Source organism: Trichomycterus rosablanca, chromosome 5 (assembly GCF_030014385.1).
Source record: "Trichomycterus rosablanca isolate fTriRos1 chromosome 5, fTriRos1.hap1, whole genome shotgun sequence".
NCBI classification, from domain to species: domain Eukaryota; kingdom Metazoa; phylum Chordata; class Actinopteri; order Siluriformes; family Trichomycteridae; genus Trichomycterus; species Trichomycterus rosablanca.
In genome coordinates this window covers 36116302-36140074 of record NC_085992.1, presented here as the reverse complement: position 1 = coordinate 36140074, position 23773 = coordinate 36116302, and the positions used below count along the sequence as shown (strand labels likewise).

Here is a 23773-nt window from a genome sequence, read left to right as displayed (position 1 = left end):
TGGGTTTAATGTTTAAGTGTTTTTCTCCAGGTAGACACAATAATTCAAATTATATATTTTCTGAAATGGATATTTAAGTGTAAATGACAATAAGCCTAAAACAAGTACACAGCCTGCATGACTGTCCCTACTGACATACAGTACATACAAATTTCTTTAGTGCAAATCTTACTATGTGTGATTCAATAAAATCCACTTTGAATGTTACAGAAACCTTTACTTTTTTACTGACACACCCCCAACTCGGATGATAGATAAACTCAGGGCTCATGATTTACATGAATGTGGTGGTTTTTATGTGAGATTTTCACTCTGCTAGCTTTTGGTCAGCTAGAGAGACCTTAAATGTAAACATTTAGAGCACCTTGATCAAATTAATTCAAAGTCTTTAGTAATAACAAATTAAAATGTAAAATAATGTACTTATATATTTTTTTCTATTTTATTTATGCATTTTCTCCCATGTTCTCCCAATTTAGAGTAGTCAATTTGTCTTCCGCTGCTGGGGGATCCCTGAGTGCAGTCGAGGTGGGCATACCGCCACTCACGCCTCCTCCGACATGTGCACAGCCCTCAGCGGAACCCTTTTTCACCCATGCATTCTGCACAGGCGCCTCAGGGTCCTTACACAGCGTTTGAAGACCCCACCCACATAGTCCGATTATCCCGCCCTAGCAGTAACGTGTCTGCTGCATGCACTGCCAATTATGCCCACTAGATGGCGCCCAGCCGCCCTGTGGCAACGCCAAGTTTCGAACCGAGCAGTTCAGAATCTTGGCGCTGGTGTGCTAGCTAAATATCCCGCTGCACCACCTGGGCGCCACTACTTATATTTTTAGAGTAAAAGGTATTTTCCGACATTCCCATCATCATTCACAGTGACTGGTTGTTGGTATGACATGCCACAATCCATGACATTTGTCCGAGTAAATGAGTTGAGATAAAATATCCACGACCATACAAGATAGCAATAAAAACTGCAGCTACTTCCAAGAAGCTGGATTTATTTCTGGATTTGGGTGGGAAAGATATAAATAAATGAAACTAACATCCTGCCGTTTGGCATTCCAGCAGGCTTTGCGCAAATCTTTTTGATGTAGGCGCCTGTAGAGAAACCTTGTTTGGACAGCCATAGGGTGGAGCTGGCAGGCTTCTGACTTCAGCCGAGAACACAGGCTACTGCAGAGGAGCACACAGGGGTCCTCTCTGCCTTCCAACAGAAGATTCAATCACCTTGGCAGGGGACAGAGACTTAGTATTATTACACCCTATCAAGGAAAGTCGAGCTGACCATAAATCCCAGAGTTGTGTCTGGGGAAGACGAGGTGTCAGGGGAGAAGCATCGAAAGAGCAAGAGGAAGGAAGCACTTCATAACTGCTCAGCTTTATATGGTTATTCAACAGGCATGATCATTGCTTAAGACTAGGTCCTATACACAGTCTCTGTTTGACCTGCTTAATACCAGGTAAATAAAAGTATTAATTAATGAATTCAACCACCTTTAGCAACTGTGGGTCCAAATGAACATGGCTGAATACATCTTGGTCAGAGAACCAGTCTGTTTCAAGACATCACAGATTTAGGCACACCTTCAAACTCCATCAAGGGATATGCATAGTAGACAGTGAAGCTGTTGATGTCATGCATACAAGTTTATCTACAGTAACCAAGGATCCATGGTAGATCTGGATCTTAGGGACACTAGATGCAGTGTGGTAATCCACACTGGATAGAGTGATAGTCTGTTGCAGGGCATTACACACCTACTCATACTAACTTCAGTTATTAACATGAATGGCTTTATTCTATTGAGAGTCTCGGTGAGTCTGTAGTCAAGATGCAAGACAGTAATTTACACCACTCTGTCTCAGGTCATAACATGACATTGGCAGTGGACTAACTACTGTACTAGTGATCAGAAAGTAATTAGTTCAAGCCCCACCACCACTAACTTGCCAATGTTGGGCATTAACCCTTAATAGCTTGGATTGTATCAGTCACAATACAGAAATATTTCCCAAACTCCTCAATAATCCAAGACATGGCTTTATAAAAACAAACAAACAAAAATAAAAACATTATTTTATATGCAGTTTTATCCTAGTGAGGGTCCAGGTGGGTCAAAAACATTGGACAGTGTGATAGGCCATTGAAAGAAATTACATTTATTTAACACTCACAACTGATGTATCCAACTAGCCAAGCCAAAATGTGATTTTAAGCTAGAAAACAGTTGTTTATTACTGTTTGTTAATGGCTAATGTGGGTCAGGTGGCACTGGTACACACACTTTGAAAAATCCACAATATGCTCGGCTATATACAGAACGAATAAGAAAAAATAATGTATGCATCCATTTATTTACTCATCTTCAATAACTGCTTTATTATAATAATGGTTGCTGTGGGTTCCAAAACCAACCTGGAAAAGCAAAGCGCAAGGTGGAAATAAAATCTGGATAGAGCACTCACACTATGGCAGGAATGTGCGGCCAATCCACTTGCACATTTAATCACACCCACTTAAATTTACTGTGCTATATACATTCATTAATCCATCCCAGGGTTCACAGCTTGCCTTTAACCTGTCCTGGAAATATTGAGTGCAAGACAGGAACAAACTCAGAGCATTCGCATTAGTCTCTTACAGGGTGTAGACATGTACAGTGGTATCTTGAAGGCGTTTAAAGGCATTTCATTTCGAGGTATTTTTTTCCATAAGGATGTATGGGAAACCTGTTAAAGTGTTCCATGGTCCTGTGGAATTGCATATATTTTAGGCTAATGTAAAATGTTTTTTTTATACACTGAAAACACAAATATAATATAAAAACACTGAAATACAGTTGAAGAACAGTTAAAAATCAATTAAAAAAATACAATAAAGCCTGCACTTTACTTCTTTGTTTCCATATGCTTCTTAATCAGGGAGATGCTTGATCTTGGAATATCGTATTCGGTTCAGTAAAGGCGCATTTACATGAGAAGAGGCACAATAGCTTTTGCTGTAGCTGTGTCATTGTTTCCTGTGGAGTGTGGCGGTGCACATAGTTTAACATGACTTATTGTACTAAAACGATCAAGGAATTTCATTAGTCGGGAAAACTTATGAGCAGTAATAATTAAGAGAGATTTGGTGTTTCTATGTTGTTATCTTAAAACTTTAAATCACGTTAAGCTGTTTAACAATAAGCGTTTTAGATTTGGATTGATAGATTTGATTCTTACAATTTCTCAGAACCCTGAGCTGTAACACAAGTTTAAAAGTGAAACAGGAGAAAAATCCAGCTAAACACAGATACATGTTGACGCTTTCAAAGTGGATTTGATGGTTATTTCACACAAATGCAGATTCGTACTTTGATGACATTTTACTGCACCGCTCAAGCCAAGCGCTGAACAAAGCTTCTGTTCATTGTATATTTGAAATTAAATAAATAAATACATTTATCAAAAGCTGAACACATTGAGTTTAAGAGAAACATCGAGTTTAAGGGTACGAGTTTAGAGGACGTTGAGTTACAAGGTACCACTGTGTTTATTTATTCTCACACATATGGGGAGCTGAGAGCAGCCACTCTACCTACTGGCTTATTTTTAATTCTTTAGAACATAGTAAAGTGGAAGGAAACAACCCCACATAGACAGTAAGCAGAGCTGAGAAACGTATCTAGGAGAGCTGTAAACCACAAATAAAAAGAACTTAATAAAAAGAAGCATGTATTATTTTACTTCACTTTCAAAACAATGTTCAATTGCACCAGAAAACTCATACAAGCACTCGCTATACACAATTTATTTTCAGCATCAAATTCAGAAGTGAGGGGGGGAGAGCTTGTCTCGAGCTGTTCTAGCAGTTATGAAATAAAACCATTATTTTTAGAGTGGCCTGTCAAAAACGGGTGTAGGAGCGAAATAAAAACTCAGCATAAAATAATCATTCAGCTGGTTCTGTGGTAGGAAGGCTGCCTGGCCTTGTGTGAGAAAGCAGAGAACATGCCTAAGTTATTACTGCAGGAAGGCAATCTGTCAAAGCCAAGCTGTTTTGGCATGGCAAATACCACTGGTGAGATCAGAGAGTCACATTCTGCTTGCAATTACTGCTAAAGGACCTTGGATGCAGGCAGCCTGCTATCAATTATTTCTTTGGCCTCAGACACTTGGAGCTGTCAAACTGGTACTGTCTTGTGTTTTGTAACAGTACAGGAGAGGGCACGTTTCGCCGGCCTCGGAGACGTTTATGACATTAACCGAGCTATTATAGAATCATGCACTCACCATATATCCCTGTTTTCTGTCTTTCTTACTTGTTTTTCATCTAAAACATGCAGGTCAGAATTCCTCTTCACGTTATCTTGAGAGCTGCTTTGTGCACTGTGTACTTACTTCACCGTACACAACACGCCCACAGAATGTCTTCATCAGGACCTTAACACATTAACAGGTGCTGATCCTGTCCAAGATTCATCCCATTGGACAGAACCTGAGTCTGCAATCTGGGCATATGAGGGAATCACACAGCAGATCCTCTATTAGCTCAGCGCTAAATGATAATCATGCAGTCAATTATTGATCAGAGACTATCTAACGACTCCGATGGTAGATCTGCATATGCATGGCCGCAGCATTATCTGAGCGCAGCGCAGCTATAACAGCCTGCATTCTTTAGGGATAAAAGGGAGTATGGGGAAATTAATCATTTTTCCACAATGTGACAGCACTTTGGCCTGATGTGGCTAACCCATCCCCCGAGGGCAGACCTCTAGATCATCCAGGGCTGTTGCTCTGGCAAGAAATTCCCCCCCCCCCCACCCCAAATCTCCTGCCAAGTCTCAGGACTTTATAGCTGAAAATTACATTCTTATGGTAAGCAAATGTGCAGTAAAGCAATACTGAAGTTGCATGCATCATTCAGGGAGAAAAGGGGAGAAGGTCATTACTCAAACCCTAAGAGAAGGAAGTGTCTTGAAGGGCCTTGCACATTTTCAAAATGTGCAGTCATACTATAATGGCTGAATCATGTGGTTATTTTAAAAGACTGTTGTTAATATATGGAACAGATGCATGTCAGTGAATCACTGTTGTCAAATAAATGCCAAAGGTTACGAAGGTTACTGGCAGCCTTTAAAAGTAAGCCAGTTTACCTTTTATATGTTCTCATTAGAACTGACATTCTGTAATAAATGTTCAATCTTATTTTTAAAAGCATGGTTGATTCCCTAAAGTACTGATTTCCAAAATTACATCTAATTAATACACTTACATGCATGCTATTAATTATTGCGTCTTTTTAGGTTAACTAAACATTTAGCTAGTTACATAATACCAATACCTAGGCCTAATTGCACCAATTTGAGCTAATTGGAACTATTTTTTAAATGACTGCAATCATTCATTAGTTTCCACAGTCCTGCAATTCTGTGCATTCGCAACATTGTTTTAAGAAAAACAATCATTATTCATTATTATCATTAACTGTTAATCATTATTTTAATTGTTAATGTTGCTTAAGACCTTTAGACTATGGAGCACTTTGTAACTATCTTTTTTCCAGCACTAATATTTGCTACAGTTCATACAGATTTTTTAAATGTTGTGTGATATTTGTTTTAGAGGAATAATTAGAGGTTACCGTTTATGTTAATTATTGGTCATAAGTATTTACAACAGTTTATCATCTCATGATTTATGCCGCAGTTACTGAACTGATATGTGCATAGAGCAGAAATTTGGCGGAATTACGACGTTTCCCCCTCACATTTATAGCATTTAGTGGACCAAGGCGACTTACAATTGGGACCAAATACACTGCAAGCAATTAAGAATTAGGGGTTAGGGACTCAACAGCAGTTTGTTTGTTTATTAGGATTTTAACGTCATGGTTTACTCTTTGGTTACCTTCATGACAGGAAACGGTAGTTACTCATTACACAAGGTTCTTTAGTTCACAAGGTTATATCAAACACAGTCATGGACAATTTTGTATCTCTAATTTACCTCACTTGCTTGCCACCGGTCGGCTGGGCGCCATATAGCGGGCATAATTGGCAGTGCCTGCAGGGAGGGATGATCCAGACTAAGTCAGTGGGGTCTTCAAACGCTGTGTAAGGAGCCTGATTAGCAGATAGAGAGCGCCTGTAAAGAATACATGGGTGGAAAAGGGTTCGGTTAAGGGTTGCATGTGGGTCGGAGGAGGCGTGAGCAGCAATATACCCACCTCGACTGCAATCAGGGATCCCCCAGCAGCGGAAGACAAATGGACTACGCTAAATTGAGAGGAAATGGGAGAAAATGCATAAATAAAATAGAATAAATAAATAAATTTAGTACAAGGTGCAAAACATCAATGGTTTTGCCCTTAAAGCTGCATTTCACTTTAATGCTCTCAAGTATTACAATAGTAAACATTATGCATTCTTATATGTGAAGTTTAAGAATTTAAGAAAACTACACAACACGGGCCGCTCAGGTGGCGCAGAGGTAAAAGCACACGCTGGAACCAGAGCTGGGATCTCGAATACATCGTATCGAATCTCAGCTCTGCCTGCCGGCTAGGTTGAGCGGCCACATGAACGACGATTGGCCTGTTGTTCAGATATGGGTGGGATTAAGCCGGTTAGGGTCTCTCTCTCTCATAACTAATGCAATTACGACTCTGCTGGCTGATTGATGGTGCCTGTACAGAGATGAGAAAAGAGTACTCTCAGGGTGTGTCTCTCCGTACACAGTGCTGAGCTGCGCTGCACTCGTCAAAGTGTAGGTGACAAGATGCATATGGCATGCTGCCACGTGTCGGAGCGAGCGTGGGTTGGCTTCGTTCTCCTCAATCAGAGCAGGGATCGGCATTGGTGGAGAGGAAGCATGACGCATTCGAGCAATTGGGAGAAAATGCATAAACAAAACATAAAAAAAAACTACACAACACTGATGAGATTGTGTTCACTATGGTGTTCATAGCTGAATAAACCACAGTTTCTGGGAATAAACATTATATAAGCTTTCCATTCAGCATCTCCATGGCAATGTTATTTATAAAGTAAAAGCCATGGAATAAAATGCCACATTAATTCCCTTCCTTTCTCCACCTGTACAATAAACCTTTTTATTTGTGTCCTCAATCATTCCACAAATTCATCTGAAGAATGTTTGGAAAAGTAAACGAAAGTTTAATTTAAACTGGTGGATTCTTTTATCTTCACTGTCCTCAATAGGGTTAGTCATGCACAGAGAAGGTGCTTAGAACTTTGCAAAGACTCTTCACGCAGGCTGTCAGAAGCCTTTGTTTAGGGTTTACAGCTTAAACTTATTCCTCTATACGTTGGTTGACCCCTTTTCGTGAAACTCAAAAGTTTTTCTTCAGCATAAAACTGTGGATTATCTTTGATTTCCTCTCAGGTGAAAGGGGTTTAAACTCCTCAGCTGGGGGGATCTAACAGACAAAGGGATAGGGAAATGTTTAGTCACCATATTTATCAGGGCCTAGTTACCACTTGTCAGGAGCACTTTTTCTCCACATGCTAATTAACAATATCCCCCACCCCACTTTGCTCCATGCCCATCCCTCAGTACTCTATCTAAAGGCTTAAGGCCTTGCGTTCCTTGAGGACAAGGACTGACATATCAAGGCAAAAAATCCATTTGCATGCAAATTCAGATCAAAGGGAAGCCCCCAGCTTACATTTGTCACCTCTTTGTGCCAGATCTCGATCATATTGAATAAATGTTAAACATGTTGATATGTTTACAACATAATCGTTCCTCATTATCAGTTTACCACTGCCTACAAAGATCAAAAACTATGATTGTATGATAAGCGAGGCCTACTGGAAAGACTCCTAAAAGTTTCATGTAGTTGATTCTGTAATATGGAGTCATTTGTAAGAATAGTTGATTGATATGGTCTAACTAAAAATGGCAGACAGACTTCAAAGTACACATGCCAAATAGTTATCCAGTAGATTTTATTGACAGCATAAGGTACTCCACATGGTTGTAACTATATCCACATCTGTACACCAACACATCAAATAATGTTGTTTTTTACACTAGGTGCAAATATTTTGTAAGATGAATCATGAATAAAATAAGAGACAAAATGTTGTGGTTAAATCACTACAAATTACACATATCTTTTTTTTAATTACTCCTTAAAGCTTTGTGTTCCTATAAGAGTGTCATTGATTACAGATGTTATCAGCATGTTAAGGTCATTGCAGTGCTTAGAATGCTCCATCGATCACGCATAACATTATGACCACCTTCCTAATATTGAGTTGATCCCCCTTTTGCTGCCCCTTACCCTACAAACCGAGATGCACTGTGTATTCTGACACCTTTCTATCGGAACCAGCATCAACTTCTTCAGCAAATTGAGTTGCTAGAGTAGCTCGTCTGTTGGATCGGTCCACACGGGCCAGCCTTCGCTCCCCATGTGCATCAATAAGCCTTGGCCACCCATGACCCTGTCGCCGGTTTATCACTGTTCCTTCCTTGAACCACTTTTGATAGATACTGACCACTGCAGACAGGGAACACCCCACAAGAGCTGCAGTTTTGGGGATGCTCTGACCCAGTCATCTAGCCATCACAATTTGGCCCTTGTCAAACTCAAATCCTTACGCTTTCCCATTTTTCCTGCTTCCAACACATCAACTTTGAGGATAAAATGTTCACTGGCTGCCTAATATATCCCACCCACTAACACTAACAAGTGCCGTGATGAAGAAATAATCAGTGTTATTTACTTCACCTGTCAGGGGTCATAATGTTATGCCTAGTTGGTGTGGATGGATGGATGGACACAGACACACAGACACACAGACACACAGACAGTCAGACAGTCAGACAGTCAGAAAACTGCATTCAGATACCGTTTTTACATTATTATTTAGAAGTAAAATGTTTGGTATTTGACCAAATGTGTACAAACCTTTGCACAAGACAAATTATATTTTGGTGATTTTCTATACTGTCGGACCAAATTGTAGGGCAAATTTGATGATAAATGTTGACCTGTGCAATATATGCAGTTTTGGATACTTGTATTAACTCATCTAAGCTGTTCCTTAAATCTGCTGACCATCAGTACATGCACGTGGACTGTTCAAGGGAGAAATACCTCCATTTACTCATCAGGGCAGTTGTAGCCTAGCGGTTAAGGTACTGGACTAGTAATCAGAAGGTTGTGGGTTCAAGCCTCACCTCTGCCAGGTTGCAGCTGTTGGGCCCTTGAGCAAGGCCCTTAACCCTCAATTGCTTAGATTGTAAACTGTCAGAACTGTAAGTCGTGACTTACACAACCGAAAATGTAAAAATGTAAATGTCATCAGCAGCTCCTACTCATTACAATTGTGACAGACATAAGGAACCAACAAACAGAAGATAATTAACAAACCAAATGAGATTAAACTGAGGATGAACTTTAAATTTATGCCATACAAACTTCTCAAAAAATTATATGTGTTGCAGTAGTAAAGTGTTTGATTGATTACTTTATAGATCCCCGAAGGAAAACCGCAATGTTACAGCAGCAATTTACAATTACCACAATCATCATTTACATTCACATTTTTGGCATTTAGCAGACGCTTTTATCCAAAGCGACTTACAGTTATGACTGAACACAATTTTGAGCAATTGAGGGTTAAGGGCCTTGCTCAGGGACCCAACAGTGGCAACTTGGCGGTGGTGGGGTTTGAACCGGCAACCTTTTGATTACTAGTCCAGTACCTTAACCACTGAGCTATCACTGCCCTTTTTCATCACACAATGACATGTCAATGTAGTGAAAGGAAATAAATAAAATGAAAAGTTTTTCATTTTTCAGAGTAAACTGTCCTCATAAATGACACAGTAACTGTATTTTGAATACTAAATAAATACTTTGTTTTTGTATTTTTAATATGTAGTCCGAAAACTCGTATTCAGTCCTGTGTAGTGACATTACATGCTAGAAACACCAGCATGTGGAATGCCGGACATGGTTCATATGCAGCAGATCATAGCACATGGCCACTACTGCTCGCCTGCTCCCATCAATCAACCAGCAAATGGCTCTGCTGACACTCCCACTATTCATTTTCCAAGGCGCGCCATACGTGACCACCATCTTGAAGATAACGAGAGTTAAAAAAAAAGAAAAGGTATAAGGGATGGCCTGAAATCATTACCAAACGCTCACTTTTAGCACTTTATCCAACAGCAATGCCACTCAACATACTCCAGGTGGACAGAAGTAGTGCGTGGGTGAGAAAGGGAGGAAGATATTTTGATATTATGATTAGATTTTTAAAATATCAACTCTGGCCTTTTCTTGCCCTGGTTTTCTGACACCGACTGCAACCCTTCCTCCCTCCCTAGCAGGCCTGAAACTGATTTACAGCAACTGTCAAAGTCAGGAATGACAGATAAATTAATCTTCTCTTCATGAGTTTACGTCCCAGGCATCTGCACTGCTGATCTGGCCTTAACAAGCTCTGAGTCTCTACAAGCTGTCTTTTAAACTTTATGTTTTCATGGCTGGAGATGAATTGCCCTGTCATGAGAATCTATTTATACAGCAGTTAAAGGGTGGGGCTCTGGATCCAGGACAGGATGGTTTCATGGGCTGAGATCTCCTTGAAGTATTTGTTCAAATCGACTTCTGTCAGCTCTGCACTGGCACCAGATCCAATTCACAGTGCCCTTCTTCTTTTTCCTCTGTCAACATGCACCAACTGTATCGCACTCCGTAGTGTCTTAGCTGCTGCTTTATCTTGCTCTTACATTTGTCAAGAAGTGAGGGCAGTTCTCCTTGATTGTGACCATTACTGAAATTACATTTCCTTGGTGTGCAAGGTTAGGGAAATGTGGTTGTCCATCAATCACCAGGCCTGTAACTGACTACGAGCCACATTATCCAACTTAAACAAACCGTGCAGGCAGCAAGCAGTGAGCATGTGCACAGCAAATGAGCTATAATGGCAAAACAGCCATATAATAGGTGTAGACACTTTCTATCACTTAAACGAAGGTGATGGTGTGACTGATTTCTCAGAACTGGCTAGCAGACAGCATTTTTCTACAGCTATATCACTATAGCAACAAACTATGACCTGCAAAGAGAAACATAAATAAAAAAAATACTGCCATAAATGATGTATACACCAGTGATATACAGGCAGACAGATAGATAGATAGATCAATATGGATAGTAGACAGACAAACACAGACAGATAGATAAATAGACCGATCAATATACACCGATCAGTCATAACATTATGACCAACTCCCTAATATTGTGTTGGTCCCCCTTTTGCTGCCAAAACAGCCCTGCAACTGTGATGCACTGTGTTTTCTGACACCTTTCTATCGGAACCAGCATTAACTTCTTCAGCAATTTGAGCTACAGTAGCTCGTCTGTTGGATCGAACCACACAGGCCAGCCTTCGTTCCCCACGTGCATCAATGAGCCTTGGCTGCCCATGGCCCTGTCACCGGTTTACCACTGTTCCTTCCTTGGACCAATTTTGATAGATTCTGACCGGGAACACGCCAAAGAGCTGCAGTTTTGGAGATGCTCTGACCCAGTCGTCTAGCCATCACAATTTGGCCCTTGTCAAACTCAAATCCTTACGCTTTCCCATTTTTCCTGCTTCTAACACATCAACTTTGAGGATAAAATGTTCACTTGCTGCCTAATATATCCCACCAACTAACAGGTGCTGTGATGAAAAGATAATCAGTGTTATTCACTTCACCCGTCAGTGGTCATAATGTTAAATCTGGTCGGTATGGATGGATGGACGGACGGACGGACGGACGGACGGACGGACAGACAGATCAATATAGATAGTAGATAGAAAGGCAGACAGATTAATATAGATGGACAGACAGACAGACATATCTACATAGATAGATAGACAGATAGATCACTATTAATCCCACTGGGAAAGTCAGTTATTAGAGCAACTCAAGGTACATTAAAGTAAACAAGTATTACATACAATACTATGTCAGTGATATTTACACTTTACGAAAGCTACATTATACATACCATGTATAATATACAATACTATGTAATCATTTAAACCACTCTAAAATTTAATACATAAATAAAAACTAGAAAATTAATTTCAATAAACCAAAAAACAAAAATAATAATGTAGAAGAGCTGGATTTAAAAACTGAACTGGTTTCAAACAGACATGAATAATTTTAGTGTTTCAGTTTTAGTGCTGTCATGGAAAGAGCTAATGTAGACAAAATAAATTTCTCATGAATCCACCACTTAAGTCCTATATTCAGTAAAGAAAATATATTTCTACTATTAATGTTTTAAATTCAGATATTATTGAGCAGTACTGAATAGTAACTAATGTAAAAATGACAGCACTCCTAAATTCATTCAGTCCTTAAACAGCGGCTGAAACAGAACCCACGACTTTGCCATGGAGGTAGTTTGTGCTGTAATTCATCTTAAAATGGATTGCTCTGTCACCTCGACTAACACTTACTGAGAGCACCCATCAATACTTTTTGTCAAAAGCTGCACGCTAGGTAAGACGCATCATCAATCACTATTTACATAAAACGTAAAAAGGCTTTTCTCTAGATGAGCCAGCGGGGAGATTTCACATGCAGAGCGGAGTTTTTCTGAGGACATGGGTCAGCATGTGCTGACAGTGAATTAATATCACACATACACACACAAAAGCATGTACATTCTTTTATTCTCTCTCTGGTCATTTAAACGCTTGGGGGTATAAAACGTATGTTTATATTCAACGTGTTACAATAAATCTGCTAAAAGTAACAAATGCTAAACAGATTTTCTTTTGTCATCCAAAATGACTACTACGACGGATCATCAAAAAGTTTTTTGCATTTTTATATTTTTGTTGGAAACGTTGAGGGTGGGAGGAGTAGTAATTGGTCGTGTCTGAGAGTCTCAGAGAGAGCTTATAGTCCAGATTTAGCGGCATCCGATTTACACGTATTTGGACCGCTTAAAGAAGCTTTATGGGAAAGATGAATAAAGTGAACTTTGTCATTCAGACTATACAACTAGGAGTGCACAGCTTAACGCGATTGCGTTTCTCAAGCTCCAATGTGCAAAATATTTAAAAAAAAGAGCATATAAAAGACAAAATACATACATATATATACACAATAAGTAAAAAATATTGCACATAATTAGCAGTGGTGAGGTAATTGTTATTGCACAGTGTTACTGTAAACATGCTACCGGTTTACCGGTTTTTGAAGTAATAAGTAAAATAAAATGCCTGGTGTTAAATACTTAAGTTATTGCACAGAATAAAAGAGTAGCAGCATGATGTAGGTATTAACTCTTAATAAATAAATGTGTTTAGACAGTCTGTAAGTGTGACCAGGTATGTTGTGTGTGCTGTTACAGGGATGATGATGTGAAAGCAGGGGTGCATCAGTGGCTACGTGCTCAACCAAAAACATTTTTTGCTGATGGCATTAAAAAGTTGGTACAATACTGGAAAACATGCATTGGAAGGTGACTGTAGAAAGTGATGTCAGTTGTTTTTAAAAATCCCAATAAATAGAGTTTTACAAAGTGCGGAAACTTTTTGAAGGGCTAGTTGAGTGTGAAATAATGAGAAAACAATGTAAACAATAGCTGATTGATAATATGTAACAAAATTCCTCTTGTCACCAGGGGGTTTCTCACTACTGCTTTAATATTTGCTTTAAGCATAATGACCATATAAGACCTAAAGCCGAATGTTGCTGTCTGTGCAAATTGAATTAATCACTGTTCAATGCATTAAATGTAACCAATTTTTATTATGATATGCCAATGTATAAACATTTCAATGTAAGAAAGGTGTTTATACCATCCAAGTAGGGTCTGCAGACCTAATCTGTAAGGCTCTCAGCAGTCTGTATGGGACTGTTGAGATGGAAATGACACGCACACCATATGAGTGTACAGGGAAACAGACTTTTGCATTAATCCTCATGAGTGAAGTTTATGGCGATCAGGTCTTATTTTCATTGGTTTAGGCTTGCTCTTAGGATCTCTTGTAAATATACTGCACAGTTCTTATTCCCGGTGGTTTACATTTGCTCTTAGGATTTCTTGTAAATACACAGCTCAAAATTAAGGCGCAACTTAAATCACACATCAGATCTTAATTAATGAAAGTTGGAACAAAGTTAAATCTTTACTGATATAAATTGTGTAACTTTGAAAAACATAAGTCAATGGAAACCAAAACAGAGTGACTATAGTGTTTATGGCCCCGTTCATGCCGGTATGCACCCCCAACAATGCCTGGGCATTCTCCTGATGAGAAGGTAGATGGTGTCCAGAAGGATCTCCTCTAATACCTAACTCAGAGCATCAGTGAGCTCCTGGACAGTCTGTGGTTGTACTTGGCAACACTAAATGCACTGATACATGACATCCCAAACGTTCTCAGATGGATTCAGCCAGAGCCCAGACTGAAATCCAATTGAAAATCTGTAGGGTGACCGACCTGAAGAGGACTGTGCACAAGAGACGCCCCTAATAATTTGACAGATTTGGAGCCTTTTTGCAAGATACAGTGGGCAAAGACTCCAAAGTAAAGATTTGTCATGTTGTTAGACTCTTACCCAAAAAAACCTAAATGCTATCATAAATCACAAATGCATTGGTTCTAGGGTATTCATACACAGCATATGAAATCACATTATTATTCATTTTATTTTACTCCCTCCCCACCCAGTTTTCTGATTAAATTGTACAGATTATAGGTCATATAGACCAAGCTAAATCATTTTAGAATTTCTTTCACCCTTTATATCACAAAACCTGTCATTGTAATAGAGGTGTGTAGGCTTTTTATATTCACAGTATGTTACATTTTGAAAGGTCTCTGAAGAACTATGAATCTTTAGGTTTTAATTCCTAAATTCTATTATGGTACTTTAATTAGAGTCCAGTAAAGCCAAGACCAGGGCTCTGTTTAAATAGAGCTATTATAGTGCAGCTGTGCTGCAGAGTGAAAGATGGCTCCCTCCATCCTCACAGCCAGTATCGACTCAATGCTGTTTGGACAAGTGCAGAAACGTTGAGGGAAATGAATGATATTTTAGTTCTCTGCAGGCTCTCGGACACATTTAAGACTTTCTTTAAATAAGCCTCATTTGAAATAAAAGACACGCTGGATGTGGCTTTTTGGCAAATAGCGAAGATCTTTCTCACCCTAGAGGAAAGTGTTAACACTATTTATTAGAAATCGAAGATTTTCTTCGTTCTTATAGCGGCCAAACGCTCTGAACTACACTAATCCAACAACATTACATTCAGCACCCCAGCTGTGAAGGATCACACACATGCACATGACTACCGAGAAAGTAACCAACAGTGCTAGACACATTTTTAGCTACACTACAAAGAGCTTAAAAATAATAGGATTTCTCTTAAAAGGGCACTGCTCAATATTTCTTTTTTAATATTGTGAGTATATTGGAAAAATAACACAATAGATCAGAACTGTTGAAACAATGTATGCATATTGAAAGACACTGAGATAAGTTCATATAAAACACATAGTCTGACTGTCTTGGTTACATTCCTTCTGCTAGTCAAACAATACACACTCCCCAAAGAACCTTTCACTCCACCACAAACTTTACCTCTCACAAATGAAATCAGAGCAGACTCCATTGGAAATATTAAACATTTATGATAGTTATGATATTAAATTAGTACCAAAAATCGACCCAGTGCTCCTTTAAGTAAGACATTAAGCAAACTCCATTATGTAAACTAAGCTACCCTTAACTTGAAACTTGAGTGCCTTTATTTGTCTTATATACACATACAGTTGTACAGTACAACGAAATTCTTTCTTCGCTTATCCCAGTTTACTTGGAAGCTGGGGTCAAAGCGCTGTGTGAGCCATTGTACAGCGCCCCTGGAGCAGACTGGGTTAAGGGCCTTGCTCAAGGGCCCAACAGTGGCTGCATAGCAGAGCCTGGGATTTGAACTCTCAACCTTTCAGCTGATAGCCCAAAGCTCTACCCACTAGGTTACCACTGTCCCTTAAGGAAACTTAAGGTACTTAAAGTAGAAATGTCAATACAAGTATGCTTGTTGACTGTTCACATATTCAGAAAAGAGTGCTGTAGTTCTAATCAGAACAGAAAATCTTTCATGCATTTGTATTATTTAAATCATGACCAATTACTATTAGTATTACTATTACCATTATGGAGTTTGACTGCTTGTTAAAGTCTGCACATGTGGATCTATATATAATTTTTTTTTAAAACAATGTGGATATTTTTTTCACCATGCTTTGGTATGAAGGTAAAATTGTTTATCATCTTATAATAACTCCGCTAACAATATCAGAAAAGGTTGTAATATAGCTTTTTATGCATCTTTATTTTATTATTATACTGTTTGGTAAGATCTTATAATAAACTGTTCACTGATGACTTCGTTTAAAATCTAGATTTTGAATGCTGAACTGGTTCTTCTCAGTGTTTACACACTTACTGATCTAGAGTATTGCCAATTTCCACACAGAAAGGACCTGGACCGCCCCACCTCCCAGTTCGATCCCCAGGTGGGGCGGTCCGGGTCCTTTCTGTGTGGAGTTTGTATGTTCTCTCCCATGTCTGCGTGGGTTTCCTCCAGGAACTCCAGGTTCCTCCCAGTCCAAAGACATGCAGTCAGGTTAATTGGAGATACAAAAATTGTCCATGACTGTGTTTGACATTAAACTTACAAACTGATGAATCTTGTGTAATGAGTAACTACCATTTCTGTCATGAATGTAAGCAAAGTGTAAAACATGACGTTAAAATCCTAATAAATAAATATTATTATTTGAATTATTTTATATACACTTCTGAACATTAAAGTCATGGCATATGAATGATTTCTTTGTTTTTTCCCCCCAGTGACTGAATGACTGGAACAAACTTCATAGCCCAATCTGTTAATATAAATATTAAATTATAAAGTAATTATAATTAACCAGCTGCATTTCTGCTTTGAGGTTTTTGGTGCTGTACATTACTGAGTTTGTGACAGTGCTAGCATATACACTAATAACATGCAATCTTCTATAGTACACCTTATATCAAATAAAGCACCTGCTTGGTTTGCCAAAGATAGGTCAATAGGCATTACAAGAAACAGTCTTGTACTGTAGTTTAGTGGCCTAAAATGATTTCTTCTTATTCCTCTTCTTAAAACTCAACAACTCTGTTCGTAGAATGTGTAGTAAGAGTGAAAAATACTGGCCACATGCTCACATTCTACACATACATAAGTGTACAGACACACATACACAAGCACACGTGTGCACAGAATTCAATTTGGAAACCATCATCTAGAGCGGAGAGGCGGACAGGGAAGTCATATTGCTATAATGCTCATATTATCAATCATCTTGACATTTTATTGGCTTCATCACTGTACATGCCATTAAAATGATGTCTGGCTCAGATTGTCAGGGGGCAAACTTTAAACAGGCCAGGATTAAAATGCACAATCCAAACAAGTCTCCCTTTCTATTTAAAACGGCCTCCAAGCCAATGACACCGACGGGGTGGGGCTAAGAGAAATATACTGACTTAAAGGTGTTAACAATACATTTACTGACAAGCTGATAGCTTCAGCTTTACTGAGGAGTAAAATCTGCCCTAAATTTCTCTCCAGCTGCATTAGAAACTGACAGCAAATAAAGTGGAGAATTATGAACTGCTGAATTCCCCTGGCATGTACGCACCTCATCGAAAGTCAATGTTCAACTCTGAAGCGCTGGACTGATATGCTAATAATGGTGTTCTTCATAAGAAAACATTAATATTACCACTTGAGCTATTAAAGTCATTTCGGTGGTTCTAGGTGCTGTGAGCTAAAGTAAATATCCATAATTCAACAGATTCTGACAGTTAAAAGGTTGTAAATGGCTGTTTAAATGCTACCGCTGTTGCCAAGCTGGCAAGTACACCATAAAACTGAATAATTCTGCCGCACAACCTTTAATCAGAGGTGTGCTAAGCAAACAGTGGAATCCACAGCTAAAGGGAAAATACATTTACATACATATTCCGTTTTGGAGGAATCATAACTCATACGTTAGATAAGCTTGCATGTCAACTCGCCATCATATAAATATTGACAGATATAGTACATCATAAATCTAAATAAGCACAAAAACTGCAGATGGCCAAAATTTCACATCTGTTTTTGAAAGAGATAAATTCCACAGATTGGAATAACTGATAAATGTGTTCCCACACACCACACCCCATCTGCCTGTAAGCAAAAGCTGTGGGTCACTTATCAATACTACAGAGCAACAGAAACATACCAATAAAGAAATCCCTTTTAATATAATCAGTAAATGCTTAAACTACTAAGGATTTTAGTGGATCCAGAGCCTCACTGATTTACTCATTCACCCATTTACACATAGATACAATTTTGAATTTTAACTACAGTGTCTGAGGGATGGGGGGCTGTTTGTGGAACAACCTTCTTGCCACTGCAAGAGTGACTCCTATGCTGTGTTTAAGGCTTTGAAATGTATTTATTTTTATTTTATTAGGATTTTTAATGTCATGTTTTACACACTTTGGTTACATTCATGACAGAAACGGTTTTTACTGGTTACACAAGATCCAAACACAATCTTGGACAAGTTTGTATCCCCAATTCACCTCACTTGCAGAAAACCAGAGCTCCTGGGGAAAACCCACTCAGACACAGAGAGAACATGCAAACTCCACACAGAAATGACTCAAACTGCTCCACCTGGGAATAGAATCCAGGACGTCCTTGCTGTGTTTGTTTTTTTATTTGGATTTTTACATCATGCTTTACACCCTTCGGTTACATCCACGACACAAACGGTCGTTACTGGTTACACAAAATTCATCAGTTCAAGTTTTAATGTCAAACACAGTCATGGACAAGTTTGTATCTCCAATTTACCTCACTTGCATATATGTGGACTGTGGGAGGAAACTGGAGCTCCCGGATGAAACCCACACAGACATTGGGAGTATATGCAAACTCCACACAGAAAGAACCCAAACCGCTCCACCCGGGAATCAAACCCAGGACCTTCTTGCAGTGAGGTGACAGTGCTATCCACCGAGCCACCAAGCCACCTCATGATCTGTAATAAGTGGTGAAACAATAATGGATGTTCCTTCGTACATGTTGGGCATGTCGGTGTGTAACCATCGCTGCACAGTGTGAAGAAGCATCTAGAAGCTTCACCCAAGTTTAGAGAATGTGTGCGCCAGCCTGTGTTCCTTCTAAGTCAGTGAGAGTGTTACGCATGTCTGGGATTACCAGAATGCACAGTGGAACAGCTTCTAAGCTTATGACAATGTCAAACTTGCTTGAACGTGGATGGTGTTAACCATGTAGCAGCTTTTAAAACATGGCAGACTTTTTAACAAAGAACTGATCTTTAGACATTCAGTCACAGAATAACAACATTATTGAAATTTTAAGGCTGCTGTGATGTACATGTTACATGCTAACGCTACCTGGCTAACTCGTGAGCTGTATCTAAAATGCACAGCGCGCCATAGCGCTTTTAGTGGCAAACAATATTATATTATCTGCTGCCTACTGAAGCGTACAGCTGTTGTATTAACTATGCTACAGTATGGCGGTATTTGAAAAATCCATACAGTACGAGGAGGCAAAGTCGATATACCGAATGTACCGTCATACCACCCAGCACTACTTTATTACATCTAATAATTATAACGTTCCTTTTTGGGTATTTAGTGTGGGACAGGAGAAGCAGTGACAGGTCCAACTAAACAAACTCAAAAGTCCAGTTTAATATCCAGCTCTCCTACATGCACAGCTAAATATAAAATGATCTATGATCCACACTGAATTAGATGGAGCGCTGAGCTCAGTTGGATCACCCCCTAAATTCAATTCATGAGGTTTTTCCTTTAATTTTGAGCAGCATTTTTCATATTATTCTATTATTTATTGTGCTGGGTGAAAGACTGATTCATCGTGATAGGAATAATTAATCAATTTCTCTCTGTCTGTTATGAAGAAGGCAGCGGATAATAATGTGAATGAACGAGAGCAGGCGATGAAATTTGTCTTCATATCCCAGCAAAAGAACGTTTTTGGAAGTATGGATATGCACATGGCAATTAAATAAAGTTTATAAGAAAGATAGTGTGACATTTGGAGCATTACAAGTTACAAAATCATTCATTTATTCATCTGCATTGGGGCAGCATGGTGGATCAATGGGTAGCACTGTTGCCTAACAGCAAGGAGGTCCTGGGTTTGATTCCCAGGTGGGGCGGTCCGGGTCCTTTCTGTGTGGAGTTTGCATGTTAACCCTGAGTCTGCGAGGGTTTCCTCCGGGAGCTCTGGTTTCCTCCGACAGTCCAAAGACATGCAAGTGAGGTGAACTGGAGATACAAAATTGTCCATGACTGTGTTTGACAACAATAAGCGAGCGTAAAAGTAAAGAGGAAAAATAAATGAATCCGAGTGGATTGGGCTACGCGACCAGCAGGGATTGTCGGTTCTGTAGTACGTTGGCAGTAAATAAATATTTTTGCAATGCATTGTTGGTATTATGGTTTGGCATGGACGATAAGATCCCCCTTTAATTCTGCATCCTCATTGGCTGTAGTTCGACACTGCACTCACTCGCCACTCGCAACACACTACACGATTTTGAGTAGGCAACAGGTCCAGATATTTAACATGCTAGATATTTTTCTTGAGCCGTTTGTATCGAGTCGTTGAACAGTTCACACATGGCGATCGAGAGCCGAGTTTCAATCCCTGAGCGAATGCCGAGTTGCTTCCGAGCTGCCACATCTAGCGGCGACCAGTCAGCAAGCAAATTGTGTAATGTGAACTGTTTGTTTGTTTGGTTATTAGGATTTTAACGTCATGTTTTACACTTTGGTTACATTCATGACAGAAACTGTAGTTACTCATTACACAAGGTTATATCAAACACAGTCATGGACAACTTTGTATCTCCAATTCACCTTACTTGCATGTCTTTGAACTGTGGGAGGAACCCGGAGCACCCGGAGGAAACCCACAGACATGGGGAGAACATGCAAACACAGAAAGGTCCCGGACAGCCACACCTAGTGATCGAACTCAGGACCTTCTTGCCGTGAGGTGACAGTGCTACCCACTTAGCCACCGTGCCACCTGTGAACTAGGCATAAAACATGACCTTAAAATCCTAATAAATTAATAATTAATCTGCATTGTCCTGGTTGCTAAAGTTGAAGTAGCCAAACAATTAACCACATTTTAATAGGTGTAAGGAAATTAGAGCACCTAAAGTATACTTCAATTTTATAACCCCCACCACAGAAATGTCTGCTTGACAACAAATCACTTTACGGATATTTTTGGTACACCTTAGAGCAGACACATCCTAGGCAGGGCAGGCATGGGGAGATGATGGTTCCGGATTAGAGATGCTAGACATGTCCAGGATGGCAGAGGCCAGGAGGGGGGTATGGACAGCAATAGAGAGAAAGCATGAAATGTGCCTTCCTTGGGATTCTCCCCTTCAGATGAGCTAGAGGGCTTCCCCTGAGATAATGAGAGCTCTCTTGCTGGGCTGCTGAGAGAAACATCCACTGCATGTGTCCACCGGATAACAGCACCTCCATAGGAGCTGCAGGCAAAAGGCTTTCAGCATGGCAACACAAGAACAGAAGGGAAAGTAGAATGTCTGACATAAGACAGGACAGGCCCAGGGCAAAGAGGAGGCACTGAGCTTTGTGTAATTCTCAGGGTGAGGGCCTGTCTAGCTTAATCAAACTGTTTGACTTCAACTCTTGTAAAAGAAGCGCTTCAAAAATTAAGACTGCTTGGTGACTACTGTGTGTGTGGCCAGCAATAATTGTATACAAATGCTAAGGTCACCTTAGTGAACCACTTTTTGGGGCAAAAAAAAAAAAAAGCTCTGATTACCAACTGATCTGGTGTTAGTTTATCCTAGTCTGTTGCAGGTGCTAATTAGTTTTGTTCTGTTGGTTAATGCTAATCTAGTGAAGTTTAGTGCTATTTAGTTCTGATCCAGTAGTGATTTCTGTTGGTTAGTAATGATCTGGTGCTGATTTTTGCTAGTTAGTTCTGGTCTGGTACAAATTTATGTTGGTAAGTAATGATCTGGTGCTGGTTTAGCAGATCTAAAAAGGATTTGTGCTAGTTATTTCTGGTCAGGTACTAATTTCTGTTGGTGAGTACTGATCTGGTGCTGATTTTTGCTAGTTAGTTCTTCTCTGGTGCTAATTTCTGTTGGTAAGGAATGACCCGGTACTGGTTTAGCTGATCTGATGACAATTTGTGCTAGTTAGTTCTGGTCTGGTACTAATTTATGTTGGTAAGTAATGATCGTGTGCTGGTTAAGCTGATCTAAAAAGAATTTGTGCTAGTTAGTTCTGGTCTGGTGCTAATTTCTGTTGGTTAGTTATGATCTGGTGCTGGTTTAGCTGATCTGATGACAATTTGTGCTAGTTAGCTCTTGTCTGGTATGAATTTCTGTTGGTAAGTAATGTTCTGGTGCTGTCTTAGCAGATCTAAAAAGGATTAGTGCTAGTTACTTCAGATCTGGTGCTAATCTCTGTTGGTTAGTTATGATCATTTTAGATTGATCTGACAAGTGTTTGTGCTAGTTATTTCTGGTCCAAAACTAATTTCTGTTGGTTAGTAAAGATCTGGTGCCGTTTTAGCTGATCTAAAGAGGATTTGTGCTAGTTAGTTCAGGTCTGGTGCTAATTTCTGTTGGTAAGGAATGATCCGGTGCTGGTTTAGCTGATCAGATGACGATTTGTGCTAGTTAGTTCTGATCCGGTACTAATTTCTGTTCGTAAGTAATGATCTGGTGCTGTTTTAGCTGATCGAATGACAATTTTTGCTATTTAGTTCTGGTCCGGAGCAGGTTTCTGTTGTTTAGTAATGATCTGGTGCTGATTTTTGCTAGTTAGTTCTTGTTTGGTACTAATTTCTGTTGGTTAGTAATGATCTGGTGCCGTTTTAGCCGATCAGATGGCGATTTTTGCTAGTTACTTCTGGTCTGGAGCTAATTCCTGTTGGTTAGTATTGATCTGAGATCAGTTTAGCTGATTTAATGATAATTTGTGCTAGTTAGTTCTGGTTCAGTGCTGACTAATGAAGATGTACACCAATCAGCCATAACATTAAAACAACCTCCTTGTTTCTACACTCACTGTCCATTTTATCAGCTTCACTTACCATATAGGAGCACTTTGTAGTTCTACAATTACTGACTGTAGTCCGTCTGTGTCTCTGCATGCTTTGTTAACCCCCTTCATGCTGTTCTTTAATGGTCAGTACCACCACAGAGCAGGTATTATATTTAGGTGATGGATCATTCTTAGCACTGCAGTGACACTGACATGGTGGTGGTGTGTTAGTGTGTGTTGTGCTGGTATGAGTGGATCAGACACAGCAGCGCTGCTGGAGTTTTTAAATACTGTGTTCACTCACTGTCCACTATATTAGACACTCCTACCTAGTTGGTCCACCTTGTAGATGTAAAGTCAGAGACGATCGTTCATTTATTGCTGCTGTTTGAGTTGGTCATCTTCTAGACCTTTATCGGTGTTGTCCACAGGGCGCTGTTGGCTGGATATTTTTGGTTGGTGGACTATTCTCAGTCCAGCAGTGACGGTGTGTGTTGTGTTGGTATAAGTGGATAAGACACAGCAACGCTGATGGAGTTTCTAAACACATCACTAACACACCACCACCATG

At 39.6% G+C, this 23773-nt stretch overlaps 1 protein-coding gene across 1 annotated transcript in view; it reads right to left on the bottom strand.

The window, feature by feature from the left end:
• The window catches only part of lrmda (leucine rich melanocyte differentiation associated), a 433718-nt gene that overhangs the window by 383310 nt on the left and 26635 nt on the right, over positions 1 to 23773 (bottom strand). The window lies entirely within an intron of this gene.